We start from the raw sequence: 20,163 nt of genomic DNA on the forward strand, positions 1-20,163 counted from the left end.
TTATTATTATTATTATTATTATTATTCGCTAAGCTACAACACTAGTTGGAAAAGCAGGATGCTATTACCCCAGGGGCCTCAACAGGGAAAATAGCCCAGTGGGGAAAGGAAACAAGGAAAAATGAAATATTTTAAGAACAGTAACAACATAACTATAAATATTTCCTATATAAACTATAAAAGCTTTAACAACACAAGAGGAAGAGAAATTAGAATAGTGTGCCCGACTGTACCCTCAAGCTAGAGAGCTCTAAGCCAATTTGTTTTATATATATATATATATATATATATATATATATATATATATATATATATATATGTATATATATATATATATATATATATATATATATATATATATATATATATATATATATATATAAAGAAGTTACACGCAAAAATATGTGTTTGTTCACATAAAATTTTAAAGGAAAAAATCCTGAACACAGAAACTTTTGCGGCATCTTTTGAAATAATAGCTCTCATAGCAAAGACCAATAAACCAATACCCCAGAGAGAGGCTCGTTCATTGGGGTTGAGAAGATCCAGCAGGTCGTGGTAGGGGAGGTGGGGTTGCTGGTAGGGGTGGAAGGGGGGGGGGGGGCAATCCACTTTTGTTGTATTTTACGAACCCTTAACCTGTTCTTTATATAAAGAATAGGAAAACAATATTCTTTGGACTTTGTTTTCTCACAAAGTTTCAACTTTTAAAGAACAAAATCCTAAAGTGGTGTTATTTAGAAACTTTTATATTTATATATATATATATATATATATATATATATATATATATATATATATATATATATATATGTATATGTATATATATGGTATATATACATATTTATATATATATATATATATATATATATATATATATATATATATATATATATATATATATATATATATATATATATATATCTTCATAACATTGAGTTGAAAGTCTGATTTGGTTGAGAGGAATTTTTATCTGACAAACACATCCTTCTCATGTTTATCTTTGTTTTTCTTTCATTGTTTTAGCATTTTTTTTTCATTCATTTGTGTTTTGGCCCCTTACATTATCCTATTTTTGGAATATTTTCCTTGCAGTTTCCTTTTTATCGCTAACGTATGTAAGTTAAAACATTAATACCGATTTATTGTTTTATTACCACTATAATTGTATTTAATATTTATAGTTTTTATCCTAATTATTATTTTAAATTGTTTTTACTATTTCGTTTTCCTTAGATTTTCTCTATTTCCTCTCATAATTGCATTTTCCTTTTTCTTTATTATTTCGTTATAATTACTGTAAATAACGTTTACAACGTTTAACTTATACCTCCTCAAATACCAGATTTCATCCTTTACGTTCTTATTCCATGTATCTTAAAGTTAATTTCATCCTATTTATTTGATTTTTTACCTCGCACAGCAATAAATGCTTATCCATTTCATTCTTTTATCTAGTTTTTTTTATTTGACTTCAAAATTTCGTTTGCACCATCCCTGCTCCGTTTCCATTTCCCATCAATATTTCCTTCCACCTTCCTTCTGCAACATGTTAAATTATCTACCCTCGAAAACTCCTTGTCTTAGGGAAGAAATATCCCCTCTACTACCTTTTCTCCTCAGCTAGGGAATATTTCAATGTCTTTCGTCTCCAGAAACCGACGATGTTACACTTCAGAAGTTTCGGTAATTCTCCCGGGTCCCTTGTTTTATTCCCCCCTGGCGGCGCCCTCGGCGGGAGTTGGCGGAAACAGGAGTTGGTGTTGGCCGTACTCCCCTTAAATATCCTGCATTCGCTCCTCAGGGGAGGAAAGGTCATCGACCGATGATTCTGCTGCTGCTGCTGCCGCCAGTTTTGCCAAGGATTTATTCCTGATTTCGACGGGATCTCTTTTGGATTCTCGGGTTTATTCCCGATTTCAAAGGGGTCATATGTGGATTCTCCCCAGAGATTTTTGGAGGGGTTTTTACTAGCATGTTTTTTAGGTGTAGGAGTTTTTACGGATTACAATCCTGGATTTTCAGTGTCGGTTCCTCGGGATTCATGTAGATTTCAGGAAGGATTACATTCCGATTAGTATTTTTTATTCTTAAATCTTTTCAGGGTTTTAGTTATTCAAGTATATGACCATCATGAGATTCTTTAGTTTCTTCAATGCAGTAGTTGCACTGTATGTAATACGATCGGTGTTGCTTTATTTGACTTTGATTTGACCAAGATTTTCATCTGAAACTTCCCTAGAATGTGGTGCTCTTTTAAGCATCAATTATTTGTCGCGAATTTTACCTAAACTTTTATACATTTGTTTATTGACATGTGTTCATTTGTACTTTTCACGAAATTTGATGTTATTACTGTTTAACGTTGTTACTATTTTATTTTGATTATTCCTTACTTCTCCTGTAATTTATTTATTTCGTATCCTTTCCTCAATAGGCTATTTTTCCTTTTTGGAGCCCCTTGGGTTATAGCATCCTGCTTTTCCAACTACGGTTGTATCTTAGCTTGTAATACTACTACTACTACTACTACTACTACTACTACTACTACTACTACTACTACAACTAATAATAATAATAATAATAATAATAATAATAATAATAATAATAATAATAATAATAATAATAATAATAATAATATTTCAAATTTGAATCCCTTTCTTTATTATAATGACAAATTAATATGGAAGTAATATTGTTATTGCTTCTATTAATAGCCTTCTTTTTGGTTTTATTTCTATTGACTTTTTAGTCTGTTCCGGACTTTTGATTAGAAAATGTTACACTCTTTGATATTATGACCCGCATCAACGCCCTTAATAACAACCAAACAGGAGGAAAAAAACTACTAATATAATGTGGGTATTTTTCTCTAGTATTGAATTGATATATATATATATATATATATATATATATATATATATATATATATATATATTATATATATTTATATATATATTTATGTGTGTATATATATATATATATATATATATATATATATATATATATATGTATGTGTTTGTGTGTGTGTGTGTACTGTATATATATACATATATATATATATATATATATATAACTATATATATATTTATATATATGTATATATTTATACATACATATATATATATATATATATATATATATATATATATATATATATATATATATATATATATATACAGTATATGATATATATGTATATATATTTATATATATAAATATATATATATATATATACAATATGTATTATATACTGTATATATATATTTATCTATATGTGTATATATACTGTATATACTATATATATATATATATATATATATATATATATATATATATATATATATATATATATATATATATATATATATATATATATATATATATATATATATATATATATATATATATAAAAGCCACAAATACCCTTTAATATGGAATTCGTTCTGCCATGGGATTCCATGGCAGACCGATCTCGATATCAAAGGGTATTTGGGATTTAATTGAAAAATTGTAAATCACGAGGATGTAATACTATTTCGGGGTAGATTACGTATTATTTCTCTTATTTTTCCAAAGTTAGAATATTTCTTAAACATTTTGTTTGACTAAAGGTGAAGAAGAATTTAATTGGGCGTTTTATTTTGATCATCAACTTGGGTTCAGCTGGATTTAATTACTTTATTTGCATAATTACCAAGGTTGAGTTTCTGTTTTTTCCTTTAGAAAACTATTTATTTTACACTTCCAATTCGGATATTTGTTTTGTTGTCATTATCAACCAGGGTTGAGAATCAGGAAGGTGTCAAAATATTTATTATTGATTGTATTATTATTAATATTATTATTATTCAAGTTCTTATTATGGTTATTACTATTTTTAGTGACTATTTAGCTTTTATTGGTTTTTGCCTGAAAGTTTCCTTGTATCCGTGTCTTAACTTCATTAGATTTCGTAAGCTGATTCGCTTTATTTTTTTATTCATTAATTTTTTTTTTTTTTTTTTTTTTTTTTTTTTTTTTTTTTTTTTTTTTTTTTTTGTGGTGGTGGGGAGGACTTCTTTGAAGTAATCTTGAGAAATGTAATTTTCAATTTTGATTTTACTTGATTATGATAGAAAATCGTTGTTGTAATGCTTCCGCCTTAAAATCAGTTTGTTTTATGCCAATTAATAAAGTTGCTAGGTATATACACAATTAACATTCTCTACTCCAAAAAATTAAGAAGTTTGAATTTGTACATTTCATTTGTATGATTACTATCTTTCATTCCCTTTTATTGTTATAGGCTATGAGGATGCCATATTGAATTTCCCCTTGGAAAGAGTCAGCGAGAATGGAATGAAAATAAAGTACACGATTTAGTGAGATGTTCCTCTGCTAAAGCTGGTTGCACATTGTGACACGTAGCAGCGTATAGATACAGCGCAGAGCAGGGCAGGAAACAGCATCTCATTAATTTGAATGCGAGTGCTATACTTGGCATGCAGTACAGAACTGTACATGCACAGACATTTGTGACTCTGGCTCGCACAAGGTAAATTTAAAGCGGTTTTCTGCACACGTGTGGCACAGTAATTACGATGTCGTCAAAAGTGCTGCTGTATATGATACCACTCATCCGGAGAATATGGTTCTACTCGAATCACATTTATATGAAGGTTGGGTTAATGGCTGGATATTTTCAAGTACGTTGGGAAAGCAGAGAGAGTTCAATTCTTTTTTTTTTTGGTATGGAAGGAGAGAGAGAGAGAGAGAGAGAGAGAGAGAGAGAGAGAGAGAGAGAGAGAGAGAGAGAGAGAGAGAGAGAGAGAGAGAGAGAGAACAAACCTTCGCCTATCTGTATTTTTGAAGGTGGAAATCAGTGGTTAATGAATTCGCTTGAATTGCATATTTCTCTCTCTCTCTCTCTCTCTCTCTCTCTCTCTCTCTCTCTCTCTCTCTCTCTCGACTATTTGGAATTTCTTTTGGGAGGAAAAATCAACAAGGAACTTATCGATCAAAATATATCCACTCTCAGGATCTATTTAAATTTAATTTTTTTTTTCGAATTTATTGTTTGGTGAAGTGATCTCCAGTCTTGAAATTAAGGGGAACAAAAGGTATATTTAATCTTTCTTTCTCAGTTCGTCAATCCATCGTCTTCTCTCCCTTCCTCTGCTTCTTTTACAATCTCTGGAACCACTTTGTCATTCTCATTAGTGTGCTCTCGTATCAATGTTGCTCTTTTTCTGTCTTAGCGTTATTCCCATCCATATTCTTTCCATAGCTCTTTGAGTTGTAACTAGCTTATGTTCTAAGGCTTGAATAAGGCTCTAGGTTTCTGATGCATAAGTTGATACTGGTAGGACCATCTCATTAAATATGTTTTTTAGAGTAATGGCAATTTACTTTTCATAATCTCATTTTGTTTACCAAATGCCCTCCATATATATATATATATATATATATATATATATATATATATATATATATATATATATATATATATATATATATATATACATATAAATTTATATATTCATATATATATGTATATATATACATAAATATATATATATATATATATATATATATATATATATATATATATATATATGAATATATATACAGTATATATATATATATATATATATATATATATATATATATTGTATTTATATATATATTATATATATGAATATATATACAGTATATATATATATATATATATATATATATATATATATATATATATATATATATATATATATATATTTGTATTTATATATATATTATATATATGAATATATATACAGTATATATATATATATATATATATATATATATATATATATATATATATATATATATATATATTGTTTTTTATATATATATATATATATATATATATATATATATATATATATATATAGAGAGAGAGAGAGAGAGAGAGAGAGAGAGAGAGAGAGAGAGAGAGAGAGAGAGAGAGAGAGAGAGAGAGAGAGAGAGAGAGAGAGAGAGAGAGAGAGAAAATAATTATATTCTACATTGAGAAGTTTTCTTCCTGTCGTCGTGGATAAGAAAATCAGTTGAATAACTTTCCTAAGTTATAAATCTTTTTATCATATGGGATACTTAAGGAATAATTTTCATTTAGAAAAATATAAAATTATTAAACAAGTGAAAAGTCTTTTATACAATTGAATTGCTTTTTTCAAGTGTTCTCTCCTCCACACTGACCTCTGTCTCTTGCAAATGTCATACATTCTTGAATTCATTTTTTAGTCATACTCTGAACTTAGAGTTTCTTAGGTAATCTTGGGCATGTGCCATGATCACGGTATCTGCACAGGACGACAGACTGCTTCAATATTGTAAGCACATCATGCCTGTGTTGCTATATTCTTCCTGTTCTGCCCTAACCTGTATGTCAGTGTGTTACTACCTTAAGGAAGGGAAAGTCAGGTAAATGGAGTAATAAAGAAGGTTAGAGTTGGTCAGACCTACTTGCTAAATAATATTTTCCCTATTTCTTTTTTCCAATTTTTCAGACAATTTTCTTTTATCTTTTTGCATATTCGAAAATATATTTTGAGTTAATTAATGGTAATTCACACTATCACAGATATTTTTTTTTTTATATTTGACTGATGATTACTTTTGCTGATCTACCAAGGGTTATATTTTTAATGTCATGCGGCTTTTCCATATAGAATGTAAAAAGAGACGAATCTGATTATGAAGAATTATTTTCACTCGCCTATGGATAGATGGAAAATGATAGAAATAAGGTAGAATGTAATCATTAAATGAAGACTACCAAACCTTCAGTTAGGTGGTTGCAGATTCTAAAGACCAAATGAGGCATATACAATTTGATGGGTCTGACGAGGCCACTTTAAAGGATATTGAGAGGAAAACATGGTCGATTGATTATTAAACAGAAGTTTTATTATTACATAGCCATTCATTGGTTTGTTGAGTAACAGGTAAGAGTTATTGCCTTTGCCAGCTGAGTTAAAGAATATTAGTGTTACCATTAAATATTTAATTATAATTCTTGTTAGATACGTAATTGGAATATAAAGAATTAGATGTTAGGTTTGATATGTAAAATTTAATATCATTAACCTGTACTTATGATAAACACGTCCCATAATTGATGACTAATAATCTTAAATTTGGACTACCATCTAATATTTTGGCTTGTTTTTGCGTATTAGTATTTGAGACAATTAGCACCAACTTTGTTATAAATAATATTTAGCCTTATTTACTTGCATAGGCAATATCGGCCTTCAGTCGAGAACTTACCGAGAACTGCTGCATATATTTTCCACGCCGTCAAGTCTTATTCCTTTGGTGTGGGTGCAAAGGTCTCTGATCCGTGAAGACGTGTTAATTAACCGTGTCGTAGTATGTGAGTTGGCATTTCAAGCCCAATTGTTTCTATTAGTGTTTGCAACCTCACCGTATTCTGACCTAGGGGTGTGGGTTTTGAGTAGAGCGTATAGGTCTTCCTAAAGTGTCATCAGCAGCCATTGCATGGCCATTTCTGGTCCTAACTTGGGTGCAGAGGGTTCTTAAGCACTGAATACATGTAAAGTATATGCGGCCAGTCTTTGAAACATTGGCCTGTCCTCTGTCGCTCATGGTTGGCTTTAAACCTTCAATAGATAATTGGGAATTTTCGAAGGTAGAATTGAGTTTCAGTGAATAGAGTAGTACGCAACATGTTCGGTTATTAGATCTCTTGAACGGCTGCTGACGCTAGAGCACGTGTCACGCGAGATTGTGTGACAATCTTAAGCGAACGGTTACTTCCCTTTGTATCTTTGTAAATATAGTATATATAAAGTGATTGGTATAATTATCTGTATAGGACTTTATAGTGATAATAATAATAGTAATAATAATAATAATAATAATAATAATCTTTATTCCACAAAATTTACAGTTGATATTATAGGGTATACATAGCTTTCAATTGAACAGTGTAATTGAATTATAACTAGAAAATTAGCGCATATACAAATTATTGATATACATAAGTGAAAATTCCATACAAAATAAAAATGGCGATCTATCGTGGCGACAAAATTTGAGTGTTGTTTCTATGGCTTGTTTGTCGACAGTTTGTCTTTATTAATAAGTTTGTGTGTCTTCTCTTTAATTATTACCTTCGCCATAAGGTTATATATTCATAGACGTGTATTTATTTATGTTTGTTTGTTTGTGATTCGCATAACTCAAAAACTATTTGACCGAATCTCATGAAATTTTGTGGGATGATTGGCCACTATCCAAGGACAATTTGATTAGATTTTGAGAGTGATTAGGTTAAAGGTCAAGGTAACGGAAATGTAAAAAAATTCCTTTTGCTATATTATGATAAAATTTTATCCGATTTGCATGAAACCATTGCCAAAAAGTGCATAATTCAGTTGCCTATCATGTGATTGGTGTTGGGGGAGGTACAGTATGTGCTCTACTGAGTGCCCGTTTTAGTTTTATATACATTCTCCGTTTATAGAAATTTACTTTTAATACAAAATACATAAATAATGCATAATACATTTAAAATACATAATGAGCGTTTATACAATTAGCAAAGAATATTACATATATAGGTGGTAGATTTGGTGGAAGTGATATTATACATATATGAATATCTTAACCATTCTCTGTTCGTATAAATGTAGGAATATATCTCTACTTCATCTATATACGTATTTTTTAGTTTAATTTTAAATGATGTCAATATATTTTCCTGTTTTAAGATTTCCGGTGATTTGTTCCATTGAATTGAGCCTCGGACAGATAAAGCCGGATTGGCAATATTTGTCCAAGTTCTTGGTACCTGTAGTTCAGGTATAGGCTTTTACCACTAAGAGCCATTGTTTGAAGAACTTCCCGAATGTATTCAAAACTTTCGGATTTGGCATATGGATGACGATACATGGCACCAATTATTATAGATGGTATTATTCTAACTGAACCCTAACCTAGACATCTTGACATATAGGGAGATCAATTTTCACTTTTACACCTTTGATTATTATTATCATTATTATTATTATTATTATTATTATTATTATTATTATTATTATTATTATTATTTTTATTATTATTATTATTATTATTTTTATTATTATTATTATTGTTGTTGTTACTTGCTAAGCTATAACCCTGGTTGGAAAAGCATGATGCTAGAAGTCCAGGGGCTCCAACAAGGAAAATAGCCTAGTGTGGAAAGGAAACAAGGAAAATTAAAATATTTTAAGAAAAGTAACAACATTAAAATAAATATCTCCTATAGAAAATTTAACAAAACAAGAGAAAGAGAAAGAGAAATAAGATAGAATAGTGTGCCCGAGTGCACCCTCAAGCAAGAGAACTCTAACCCAAGACAGTGGAAGGCCATGGTACAGAGGCCATGACACTACCCAAGACAGAGAACAATGGTTTGATTTTGGAGTGTCCTTCTCCTAGAAGAGCTGCTTGCCATAGCTAAAGAGTCTCTTCTACCCTTAGAAATGGAAAGTGGCCACTGAACAATTACAGTGCAGTAGTTAACCCCTTGGATGAAAAAGAATTGTTTGGTAATCTCAGTGTTGTGAGGTTTATGAGGACAGAGGAGAATATGTAAAGAATATGAACCGTAACCAGAGAGAAGGATCCAATGTAGTACTGTCTGGCCAGTCAAAAGACGCCATAACTCTCTAGTGGTAGTATCTCAGCGGGCGGCTGGTGCCCTAGCCAACCTATGTTCTTAACATTTGTCATAAATAGAATTGTTTCATTAAGAGAGAGAGAGAGAGAGAGAGAGAGAGAGAGAGAGAGAGAGAGAGAGAGAGAGAGAGAGAGAGAGAGAGAGAAATTATATTAATTTCGTGAAAAAGTACAATAAGACGGAGAAAAGCACGTTATAGAGATAGTTAAAGTAAGTGCTTTTACGAAGTTATCATTTGTTTAGTGAGCCATGCAGTTTGATCGGGAAGCGGGAGGTCGTTAAAACTGTGAGCAATGCAGCTCTAGTAAAAATCAGAAGTCTTTTTGAATGAAGTTGTCACCTAAAGTCTACACGTCACCGGCAGCCACCATGGGTGCCACAGCTTTAAATCTACCTTATAAAAGTAAGGTCTCCACATCAGTCATTCCTGTCCAGCCAGTATCCCTGTCAGCAAGACCTGTCCGGCCTTTTTGGACATGCGCCCCCCCCCCCCCCTTGAGGGTCGGAGTTTGCCTTCTACACTCATTCTTTAGAAATGGACAGGTACGCTCTAAGGTGACTCTGGAATAGACGCCATCCAGCCAGGGAATAGAAGAGACCTCTAAGGAAGCCAGGAGAGTGTTTGTCTTCTGCTATTCAGTTGTAAACTCCAAGAATTACAGGGAAGAGAGAGGGCCGACGTCAGAGGCACGTCACAGAATACGAAGATAAAAAGCACACTTACAGACCCGGAGAGGAAGAAAGTCTACTCGAATTCTCACTCCCGCAATCCAGAATCTACAAATTTTGTGTATTTCCTTGTCTATGACCCAAGTAAACCTTTATTGTTAAAATTTATACAGTTATCCTCTAGTAAATGATAAAAATACAGGGTACCCCCCCATTTCTGAGAATAGATCTAACGTTTATTATTATTATTATTATTATTATTATTATTATTATTATTATTATTATTATTATTATTATTATTATTATTATTATTATTATTATTATTACCTAAGCCACAACCCTAGTTGGAAAAGCAGGATGCTATAAGCCCAGAATTCACACATACATGCATGTACCACCGCTCTACCACTATCATTGTGAAATATGTTAAGACCATCCGTATCAACCAGTCGATCTGGAATATTTGCGACCAACCATGTTTCTGAAATACACATGTCAATATTTTTGTTTAAAATCTTTTGTTTAATTTCATTTATAAATAATAACAAAGATCTGATTTTATGATCAATTTTCAATTTGCTTTGTAATTTTACCCTTTTATTCCCAATTTCATTTTCGGTCTTGCCTTCTATGTCAATATTCTAATAACTAAAATAACAACAAAAGCTATTATGACAGAGCCAATTACAATATCTACAGCTTAGTTGTTGATCGATTCTACACCCAGCTTGATGATGATTAAATTTTCCACAGTTTAAGCATCCCATTTTTTCAGATTTTCCAAAATGGTTAATTTTCGATGCGTGGTAGTCTTTCTGATAATTATGTTTTCCTTACTGGTTTGTATCCCTGGCGTTGGCCATTTCTTCGTGCTGGTTGACTATGTCTTGCCTTCCAAATCCTTGCCCCATAGTAGGAGGTGTTGTAGTGCTGGTGTTTTGTCTGATGCCATTGAGTTGAGTTGAGCACATGAGGTTGTAGTTTATATCCTTGGTATGGGCCTTCTTTCCTTGCTGGTTGAACATGGCTTGCCTTCCACATCCTTATCCCATAGTAGGGGGTGTTGTAGTCTTGGTGTTTTGTCTGATGCCATTGAGTTGAGTTGAGCACATGAGATTGTGGTTTATATCCTTGGTATAGGCCTTCTTCCCTTGCTGGTTGAACATGGCTTGCCTTCCACATCCTTATCCCATTTTAGGGGGTGTTGTAGTGTTGGTGTTTTGTCTGATGCCATTGAGTTGAGTTGAGCACATGAGATTGTGGTTTATATCCTTGGTATAGGCCTTCTTCCCTTGCTGGTTGAACATGGCTTGCCTTCCACATCCTTATCCCATAGTAGGGGGTGTTGTAGTCTTGGTGTTTTGTCTGATGCCATTGAGTTGAGTTGAGCACATGAGATTGTGGTTTATATCCTTGGTATAAGCCTTCTTCCCTTGCTGGTTGAACATGGCTTGCCTTCCACATCCTTGTGCCATAGTAGGGGGTGTTGTAGTCTTGGTGTTTTGTCTGATGCCATTGAGTTGAGTTGAGCACATGAGATTGTGGTTTATATCCTTGGTCTAGGCCTTCTTCCCTTGCTGGTTGAACATGGCTTGCCTTCCACATCCTTGTCCCATAGTAGGGGGTGTTGTAGTGTTGGAGTTTTGTCTGATGCCATTGAGTCGAGTTGAGCACATAAGGTTGTGGTTTATATCCTTGGTATTGGCTTTCTTTCCTTGCTGGTTGAACATGGCTTGCCTTCCACATCCTTATCCCATAGTAGGGGATGTTGTAGTGTTGGTGTTTTGTCTGATGCCATTTAGTTGAGTTGAGCACATGAGGTTGTGGTTTATATCCTTGGTGTAGGCCTTCTTTCCTTGCTGGTTGAACATGGCTTGCCTTCCACATCCTTGTCCCATAGTAGGGGGTGTTGTAGTGTTGGTGTTTTGTCTGATGCCATTGAGTCGAGTTGAGCACATAAGGTTGTGGTTTATATCCTTGGTATAGGCCTTCTATCCTTGCAGGTTGAACATGGCTTGCCTTCCACATCCTTATCCCATAGTAGGGGACGTTGTAGTCTTGGTGTTTTGTCTGATGCCATTTAGTTGAGTTGAGCACATGAGGTTGTGGTTTATATCCTTGGTGTAGGCCTTCTTTCCTTGCTGGTTGAACATGGCTTGCCTTCCACATCCTTGTCCCATAGTAGGGGGTGTTGTAGTGTTGGTGTTTTGTCTGATGCCATTGAGTCGAGTTGAGCACGTAAGGTTGTGGTTTATATCATTGGTATTGGCCTTCTTTCCTTGCTGGTTGAACATGGCTTGCCTTCCACATCCTTATCCCATAGTAGGGGATGTTGTAGCCTTGGTGTTTTGTCTGATGCCATTTAGTTGAGTTGAGCACATGAGGTTGTGGTTTATATCCTTGGTGTAGGCCTTCTTTCCTTGCTGGTTGAACATGGCTTGCCTTCCACATCCTTATCCCATAGTAGGGGGTGTTATAGTGTTGGTGTTTTGTCTGATGCCATTGAGTTGAGTTGAGCACATGAGGTTGTGGTTTATATCCTTGGTATTGACCTTCTTTCCTTGCTGGTTGAACATGGCTTGCCTTCCACATCCTTATCCCATAGTAGAGGATGTTGTAGTCTTGGTGTTTTGTCTGATGCCATGTAGTTGAGTTGAGCACATGAGGTTGTGGTTTATATCCTTGGTGTAGGCCTTCTTTCTTTGCTGGTTGAACATGGCTTGCCTTCCACATCCTTGTCCCATAGTAGGGGGTGTTATAGTGTTGGTGTTTTGTCTGATGCCATTTAGTTGAGTTGAGCACATAAGGTTGTGGTTTATATCCTTGGTATTGACCTTCTTTCCTTGCTGGTTGAACATGGCTTGCCTTCCACATCCTTATCCCATAGTAGGGGATGTTGTAGTCTTGGTGTTTTGTCTGATGCCATTTAGTTGAGTTGAGCACATGAGGTTGTGGTTTATATCCTTGGTGTAGGCCTTCTTTCCTTGCTGGTTGAACATGGCTTGCCTTCCACATCCTTATCCCATAGTAGGGGGTGTTGTAGTCTTGGTGTTTTGTCTGATGCCATTGAGTTGAGTTGAGCACATGAGGTTGTGGTTTATATCCTTGGTATAGGCCTTCTTCCCTTGCTGGTTGAACATGGCTTGCCTTCCACATCCTTATCCCATAGTAGGGGATGTTGTAGTGTTGGTGTTTTGTCTGATGCCATTGAGTTGAGTTGAGCACATGAGGTTGTGGTTTATATCCTTGGTATAGGCCTTCTTCCCTTGCTGGTTGAACATGGCTTGCCTTCCACATCCTTGTGCCATAGTAGGGGGTGTTGTAGTCTTGGTGTTTTGTCTGATGCCATTGAGTTGAGTTGAGCACATGAGATTGTGGTTTATATCCTTGGTATAGGCTTTCTTCCCTTGCTGGTTGAACATGGCTTGCCTTCCACATCCTTGTCCCATAGTAGGGGATGTTGTAGTGTTGGTGTTTTGTCTGATGCCATTGAGTTGAGTTGAGCACATGAGGTTGTGGTTTATATCCTTGGTATTGGCCTTCTTTCCTTGTTGGTTGAACATGGCTTGCCTTCCACATCCTTATCCCATACTAGGGAATGTTGTATTGTTGGTGTTTTTTCTGATGCCATTGAGTTGAGTTGAGCACATGAAGTTATGGTTTATATCCTTGATATTGGCCTTCTTTCCTTGCTGGTTGAACAAACCTTGCCCTCGCCATCCTTGTCCTATAGTAGGGGGTGTTGTAGTCTTGGTGTTTTGTCTGATGCCATTGAGTTGAGTTGAGTACATGAGGTTGTGGTTTATATCCTTGATATTGGCATTCTTTCCTTGCTGGTTGAACATGGCTTGCCTTCCACATCCTTATCCCATACTAGGGGATGTTGTAGTGTTGGTATTTTACCTAATGCCATTGAGTTGAGTTGAGCACATGAGGTTGTGGTTTATAGCCTTGATATTGGCCTTCTTTCCTTGCTGGTTGAACAAACTTTGCCTTCCCTATCCTTGTCCTATAATATGGGGTGTTGCAGTCTTGGTGATTTGTCTGATGCCATTGAGTTGAGTACATGAGGTTGTGGTTTATATCCTTGATATTGGCCTTCTTTCCTTGCTGTTTGAACATACCTTGCCTTCCCCATCCTTGTCCCATAGTAGGGGGTGTTGTAGTGTTGTTGATTTGTCTGATGCCATTGAGTTGAGTTGAGCTCATGAGGTTGTGGTTTATATCCTTGGTATTGGCCTTCTTTCCTTGTTGGTTGAACATGGCTTGCCTTCCACATCCTTATCCCATAGTAGGGGGTGTTGTAGTCTTGGTGTTTTGTGTGATGCCATTTAGTTGAGTTGAGCACATGAGGTTGTGGATTATATCCTTGGTATAGGCTTTCTTTCCTTGCTGGTTGAACATGGCTTGCCTTCCACATCCTTATCCTATAGTAGGGGGTGTTGTAGTTTTGGTGTTTTGTCTGATGCCATTGAGTTGAGTTGAGCACATTAGGTTGTGGTTTATATCCGTGTTATTGGCTTTCTTTCCATGCTGGCTGAACATGGCTTGCCTTCCACATCCTTATCCCATAGTGGGGGATGTTGTAGTGTTGGTGTTTTGTCTGATGCCATTGAGTTGAGTTGAGCACATGAGGTTGTGGTTTATATCCTTGGTATTGGCCTTCTTTCCTTGCTGGTTGAACATGGCTTGCCTTCCACATCCTTATCCCATACTAGGGAGTGTTTTAGTGTTGGTGTTTTTTCTGATGCCATTGAGTAGAGTTGAGCACATGAGGTTATGGTTTATAGCGTTGATATTGGCCTTCTTTCCTTGCTGGTTGAACAAACCTTGCCCTCGCCATCCTTGTCCCATAGTAGGGGGTGTTGTAGTCTTGGTGTTTTGTCTGATGCCATTGAGTTGAGTTGAGTACACGAGGTTGTGGTTTATATCCTTGATATTGGCATTCTTTCCTTGCTGGTTGAACATGGCTTGCCTTCCACATCCTTATCCCATACTAGGGGGTGTTGTAGTCTTGGTGTTTTGTCTGATGCCATTGAGTTGAGTTGAGCACATGAGGTTGTGGTTTATAGCCTTGATATTGGTCCTCTTTCCTTGCTGGTTGAACAAACTTTGCTTTCCCCATCCTTGTCCCATAATAGGGGATGTTGCAGTCTTGGTGATTTGTCTGATGCCATTGAGTTGAGTTGAGCACATGAGATTGTGGTTTATATCCTTGGTATAGGCTTTCTTCCCTTGCTGGTTGAACATGGCTTGCCTTCCACATCCTTGTCCCACAGTAGGATGTTGTAGTGTTGTTGATTTGTCTGATGCCATTTAGTTGAGTTGAGCTCATGAGGTTGTGGTTTATATCCTTGGTATAGGCCTTCTTTCCTTGCTGGTTGAACATGGCTTGCCTTCCACATCCTTATCCCATAGTATGGGGTGTTATAGTCTTGGTGTTTTGTCTGATGCCCTTGAGTTGAGTTGAGCATGTAAGGTTGTGGTTTATATCCTTGGTATTGACCTTCTTTCCTTGCTGGTTGAACATGGCTTGCCTTCCACATCCTTCTCCCATAGTAGGGGGTGTTGTAGTCTTAGTGTTTTGTCTGATGCCGTTGAGTTGAGTACATGAGGTTGAGGTTTATATCCTTGATATTGACCTTTTTTCCTTGCTGGTTGAATATGGCTTGCCTTCCACATCCTTATCCCATAGTAGGGGGTGTTGTAGTGTTGGTGTTTTGTCTTATGCCATTGAGTTGAGTTGAGCAGATGAGGTTGTGGTTTATATTCTTGATATTGGCCTTCTTTCCTTGCTGGTTGAACATACCTTGCCTTCCTCATCCTTATCCCATAGTAGGGGGTGTTGTAGTGTTGTTGATTTGTCTGATGCCATTTAGTTGAGTTGAGCTCATGAGGTTGTGGTTTATATCATTGGTATAGGCCTTCTTTCCTTGCTGGTTGAACATGGCTTGCCTTCCACATCCTTATCCCATAGTATGGGGTGTTATAGTCTTGGTGTTTTGTCTGATGCCCTTGAGTTGAGTTGAGCATGTAAGGTTGTGGTTTATATCCTTGGTATTGACCTTCTTTCCTTGCTGGTTGAACATGGCTTGCCTTCCACATCCTTCTCCCATAGTAGGGGGTGTTGTAGTCTTGGTGTTTTGTCTGATGCCGTTGAGTTGAGTACATGAGGTTGAGGTTTATATCCTTGATATTGACCTTTTTTCCTTGCTGGTTGAATATGGCTTGCCTTCCACATCCTTATCCCATAGTAGGGGGTGTTGTAGTGTTGGTGTTTTGTCTTATGCCATTGAGTTGAGTTGAGCACATGAGGTTGTGGTTTATATCCTTGGTATTGGCCTTCTTTCCTTGTTGGTTGAACATGCTTTGCCTTCCACATCCTTGTTCCATAGTAGGGGGTATTGTAGTCTTCTTGTTTTGTCTGATGCCGTTGAGTTGAGCACATGAGGTCGTGGTTTATATCCTTGGTATTGGTTTTCTTTCCTTGCTGGTTGAACTTGGCTTGCCTTCCACATTCTTGTCCCATAGTAGGGGGTGTTGTAGTGTTGGTGTTTTGTCTGATGCCATTGATTGGCCTTTCCTTGCTGGTTGAATATGACTTGCCTTTCACATCCTTGTCCCATAGTAGGGGGTGTTTTAGTCTTGGTGTTTTGTCTTATGCCATTGAGTTGAGTTGAGCACATGAGGTTGTGGTTTATATCTTTGGTATTGGCCTTCTTTCCTTGTTGGTTGAACATGCCTTGCCTTCCCCATCCTGGTCCCATAGTAGAGGGTGTTGTAGTCTTGGTGTTTTGTATGATGCCATTGTGTTGAGTTGAGTACATGAGGTTGTGGTTTATATCCTTGGTATTGGCCTTCTTTCCTTCCTGGTTGAACACAGCTTGCCTTTCACATCTTTGTCCCATTGTAGGGGGTGTTGTAGTCTTGGTGTTTTGTTTTATGCCATTGAGTTGAGTACATGAGGTTGTGGTTTATATCTTTGGTATTGGCCTTCTTTCCTTGCTGGTTGAACATGCCTTGCCTTTTCCATCCTTGTCCCATAGTAGGGGGTGTTGTAGTGTTGTTGATTTGTCTGATGCCCTTGAGTTGAGTCGAGTACATGAGGTTGTGGTTTATATTCATGGTGTTGGCCTTCTTTCTGTGCAGGTTGACTATAGCTTCCTTCCCACATCTCTGACCTGTAGGAAATGTTGTTGTAGTCTTGGCTGTTTCTGTTTTTTTGTTCCCATTTCTTTAAGCCGAGTACCTGAGGTTGCTGGAGGGAATATTTAGTACTTTTTACTCGATTCCACTCTTTACACACAAGATGAGGGCTATCTTTCGATATTGCATCTAGCAGCCTGATAGCACCTACACGGTTTAGGTTTCGTTGTGGTGGTTTGTTGAAACAGTTGATGTCTAATTCACCTGTTCCCAGAGTGAAAAACAGGTGTGTCTGTATAAACAATAAACCATTATTTTCACACCATTCCTTGATTTTCTCGTTATACATTGATATTTTTTCCATCGTTGAATCAGATGAAGGTACGAGTTCACATATCTTTACATTCATGTTTTCGTTCTTTGATTTCAATTCAGTCACCAAGCTGCCTAGTTTATTTATCAGAGAATCAGTGCTACACCCTTCTTTGATATCCATTAAGCCTCCATAGATGATACAGTTGTTTACTGGGAAATCTAATTTTTGTGTCACCCAAGATTTCAGTGAGTCCACCTTCCCACCTGCTATTGTTCTCACTGAGCAGTTTTTGCTTAAATCCCGTGTATATATTTTAGTTAGGGAATAGTCTCCTAAAATGAGCGTTTGATCTTCTCCCCTGGTTATACCCTCTTGTGTTTCAATTAAACCATTTTCTGCATCGCTTTTATGATTGCATTTTTCTGAAGTTAATGATCTTCGATTCTCACTTCTCTCCAGGTGACTTTTTATCAGAGCAGTTTCATTCTCGTTTCGTTCCAGATTCCTTTTAAGCAGAGCATTTTCAATCTCGTTTCTCTCCTGTTTCCTTTTGAGAAGAGCATTTTCAATCCTGATTATTTCTACATCCCTTTGAAGTTGAATATTTTTCAATTCATTTTTGTAAGCCAACTGCTCCATCTTAGCGAGTCTTTCCTCCATCTCAAGGAAGTTGTTCTTAAATTCGTTTAGCATTGCTTTCAAGTTATTTACATTCTGTGTATCTACGTCTTCACTCACCTGAGTTTTTTCATACAATTCACCAGAGTAGGACTTAATACCATCCATTAACTCAGTCGTAGACATCATTCCCAGCTTTTGACAGAAGTTTTGCAGTTGTAAAACCTGGAACCGCATTAGATATTCGCTCGACAATTTAAAGGAAGTTTTATTCACTGTTTCAAAATCACAAAGATTTTTTTCATCTATATCTAGTTTTGTCTTGGAATAATTTGCCATCTCGGTAGGGGTTTTAACTTTTTCTGTACTAACGGTGGATTGAGGGTTCTTATTTGCAGTGATTTCACTAAAAAAACAATAGTGCTTTTGGTAGCTGAATCAGCTTGAATGTATTTACACAAATTGAAGAATACTAGTTTGAAACGCGGGAAATATTCACTAAAACCATACTATCGGGCATCAGAGGAGCGTCATGCTACCACTGTGTTCCCAGCCGAGGTCGTCTGTTATACTCAGTGCAGTTATAAAGGGCTTATAATTGAGGGCACACAGTTTTAAACTGATTCCCCCTTATGCTATATCAATGGATCACCGGCTTGCCTTCTCTCCCCAACCCTGCTCCACCTCTTTACCCTTTGTCTATCTTTTTTTCACTCTGTGTTTCTATAAAAACAGGCGTATTTCTGAAGTTTTATCCGAAATTATTCCTACCAACTATGAGAAAAAATTCAAGGCGTGTTTTCTGTATCAAGGTTTCGCCTAGTTCTAAACATGGTATATGAACAGGGGCCATCCCATGCACATTGCCAAATGTTACCACTACATACATTGTGACACGCACGCGCACTAGCAATAGACCGTTCTCCTGCTTCAAGCTCGCAAGATGGCTGCCTTCACAGCCAAGCTAAGGCAGTTGTCTACAACATGAACAGCTACTGCTAGGAAGAAAAGGCAAACAAAGAGAGAAAAAAATGAAATAAAGAATATTTTCGGAAATACAGTACCTTATAAAGATAGAGAGACAAAGTAGGGGGATGGGTTGTAGAGCAGGCCGGTGATGTGCAGAGACATGATATCAATAGGGGAATCCGTTTCATTTAACTAAGTGCCCTCCCCTCTGTCATTTTTGCTGCTTTGACTATAGTTATAAATAATTTCTTTTCTTTAAAACATTCGATTCATTGTTTTGGTAGAATAAAACTATCTCAAGGAGGGGATTGGTTGATAAGGAGATTTGTAGATTTGTCTTCTTGCACATTCAAGGAAAAAAAAAAAAACTTTGAAACGGGTAATACCTCAAACTTAAAGATTAAGACATGGTTCAAGTTCACTTAATTGATTAAGCTGTGACTAGTAAGGTATGAATAAGCCTGATTGTATGCAACTGTGGTCATAAATAATAATTACCTGTTAGGCTATGGATATGGAGTTATAAGAACGTGAGTTTTTCAACTTTATGAAGATTGAGTACGAAAAAATAATAACAAGAGCATAGTATTATTGTTTGCCTAGCATATGTTGCATGAGAAAAGTTGACTGGTTTGAAATATGGAATTAGATAGAAAGGAGAAAGATGAGGGTGACTGAATGGCGACACGATTTGGAAGTGTCAGGCAGAAGGAAAGTGAAACAGCGTGTG

General features: G+C 35.9%; 2 protein-coding genes across 3 annotated transcripts in view; one reads left to right on the top strand and one right to left on the bottom strand.

Annotated features, from left to right (window-relative positions):
* The window catches only part of Ppox (protoporphyrinogen oxidase), a 948,609-nt gene that overhangs the window by 475,866 nt on the left and 452,580 nt on the right, over positions 1 to 20,163 (top strand). The window lies entirely within an intron of this gene.
* The window catches only part of LOC137632195 (anoctamin-10-like), a 401,601-nt gene that overhangs the window by 132,771 nt on the left and 248,667 nt on the right, over positions 1 to 20,163 (bottom strand).

The sequence above is a fragment of the Palaemon carinicauda genome, chromosome 41 (genome assembly GCF_036898095.1).
Source record: "Palaemon carinicauda isolate YSFRI2023 chromosome 41, ASM3689809v2, whole genome shotgun sequence".
Classification (NCBI taxonomy): Eukaryota; Metazoa; Arthropoda; class Malacostraca; order Decapoda; family Palaemonidae; genus Palaemon; species Palaemon carinicauda.